Here is a 2,500-nt window from a genome sequence, read left to right on the forward strand (position 1 = left end):
CTCTACAGGTCTGATTAATCTGCCCAAGCCACGATTTTCTAGGTCGTCCCACGGGCCTCATCCTCTCAGGAGACAACCTGTTGGGCAGAATAATCCTGTGGGAAGCAAGAAAGTTGCCCGTGTAGCCCGAGTTGGCGATCCCGGATTGTACAAGTCACGCATCTCATGGATGTAATCGTTGGTTGCATCAGGGCCTTGAAGACACATTACTCGGTCTTTCTGTACAGGTACCGGTACCTCCAAATACTCTTGTCGAGAGAGTTTATGACACCTGATGTCAGCCCAATCCATCTACTGACTTCCTAGTCTGACATATCGGTCTCTGTGACTTTAATGTCCTCACCACAAGCACATACCGTCCAAACAGGTTCTTCTAGTAGGCCCCCAGAGTCCTGCATCTTAGTCTTGGTACAGGAAACCTCTAGATCCAGGGGCTTTGCTTCATTATTAAATGCATCTAGAGCCACCAATAGGAGATCTAGAGACTCAGATAGAATAGCAATATTGTCATTAAAGTCAAGGTCAGTAACCTTAATATTGTTCATAAAGTGTTGAAAAGTTTTGGTGCAATGACACACCCTTGCCTTACTCCTGGCAAGAAGCTCGGCAGGCCCCCGCTACACTTTACAACACTTTCGGTACCAATAATCAGGCTTGGTATTAATTCACTAATCCTTGTTGGGATTCCTCTCAGTCTCACCAACTCCCAGAGTGATTCATGATGCACCGTATCGAACGCCTTCTAAAGACCGATATAAGCTGCAAGCAGCCCACGCCCAAACTTAAGTCGGCCCTCTACAACGACTCAATGCGTCAGGATGCGGTCTATGGTGGACTTGCAAGAAGCGAGTCCAGATTGCTCCTACAGATGGCATTTTTTCGGGTGTCATTTATGCCGTTTTCTATGATCGGGAAAAAATGAGGTTTACTTCTGGGGAAACTAGTATAGTGGAAACAATTGTGAATTTATCGATTTATTAATAGAAAACAAGAAAATAGAAATTAAAACATTTAAAAATTAAACAAAATAATATATAGATTACATATATATATATATATATATATATATATATATATATATATATATATTTAAATGCATCTTAGAAAATACACCAAATAAATGAAACCATATTTTCGCACAATCACTTAAATGAATAAGTGATCTTATTGTTTCTAATTTCAACTTTGATCTTTCTTTCCCTTTTTATTTCTCATGCAATATCTCGCCACTGGTCTGCGAGTGACTGCATATCATACTTCTTTGGCCAACTGTATTAACGATGGAACAGTAGGTCTTATATTTGAATGAATGATGTTTTTTTGGCGGTAAATCTGATGCCATTTCCTATTGCGGATTAGCAAGATCAAACCTTTTTTTTCTGATTTGATTTTTATTAAAGAAGCTCTCCACGTGTTTTTCTTTTTTTAAATCTTTGTAATCAATTTGTAGTTTTGGGTGTCTGGAGGAGGATGTGGACATACTCAAATGCTATATTTACCGAACTGGCAGAGGTATTGTTGAGTCTGAAGGATCTATTTCATTGAACGTCATCGCTTGTAGTATTTGTGGCTGACAGAAATAATAAAGCAATTTCAGATATAAATTTGAAACATTTTCGCGAGCTAAATGAAGGGTTGGTCCTTTTGATTGAAATTATCAAATTTACTTTGTTGAGGAGCGGTAAGATGTAATTCAAAAACTTCAAATAATTATAAATTGCTTTGTTATCCAGAGCCTGGCAAATTCATTGATCGAGCACCCGTTCCACAGCTTGTGCTAAAGAGAGTCACGGGTGTAGCACCTTATGAGGCTTGACACCACAAAATGCCTGGTAATCTTAGAATTCATATTTTCTTTTAGCACTGTGACAGAAAAAGTTGTAAACATTTCCAATTGTCATCATAGTTTTGGGGAAGTGTTTTTGCCGCTGGAACATAAATGAATACTGTGAGCTACACACTTAAAAATGGTTATACCAGGAATCCGAGCCTTCAATCTGCTGCTCACACTATTTAGAGCACTCATGATATTGGATGCCCCATCAGCAGTAAAGCCAACCAGGTTGCTAAGAAGGATTTCGTATGAATTAAGAGAGTTAAGGATTAGGTTAAAGAGAGACTCTCCAGATGACCCATCATATCCATCATGAACATTGATGAGGTTTAGCATGACCGTTTGGATTTTATTGCTTTCCTTGTCAAAATACTTGACAACTAAGGCACAAGCTCTATCGGTGGAGCAGTCAGTCCTTTCATCAATAATCAAACTGCTTGCCAATTTCTTGGCAAGAAACTTCGCCAAAACTTTAGTAATTTAGGCACCTTTTTATGACCATCTGGGCTGCGGTGGCGGAAACATTTTCCTGTTCAGTTCCAGGTAATCACAGAGACTGGAAAAGTGAAAGAAAAGAATAAGACTTCAAAATGATAACCAATGAGCATATAGCAAAGGCTGCTCTATTGTGGTAAACTTGCTTTTGAATTATTACATTTCTCCATT

The 2,500-nt window shown here is 38.9% G+C and overlaps 1 long non-coding RNA gene across 1 annotated transcript in view; it reads right to left on the bottom strand.

Moving 5' to 3' along the window:
* Nucleotides 1-1,126: 1,126 nt before the first annotated feature.
* LOC125033201 overlaps nucleotides 1,127-2,500 on the bottom strand; it is a 2,504-nt gene continuing 1,130 nt past the window's right edge. The window contains exon 3 of the long non-coding RNA XR_007115585.1: nucleotides 1,127-2,390. This is a non-coding gene — a long non-coding RNA (uncharacterized LOC125033201). The remainder of the gene's footprint in view (nucleotides 2,391-2,500) is intronic.

The sequence above is a fragment of the Penaeus chinensis genome, chromosome 16 (assembly GCF_019202785.1).
Source record: "Penaeus chinensis breed Huanghai No. 1 chromosome 16, ASM1920278v2, whole genome shotgun sequence".
Lineage (NCBI taxonomy): Eukaryota > Metazoa > Arthropoda > Malacostraca > Decapoda > Penaeidae > Penaeus > Penaeus chinensis.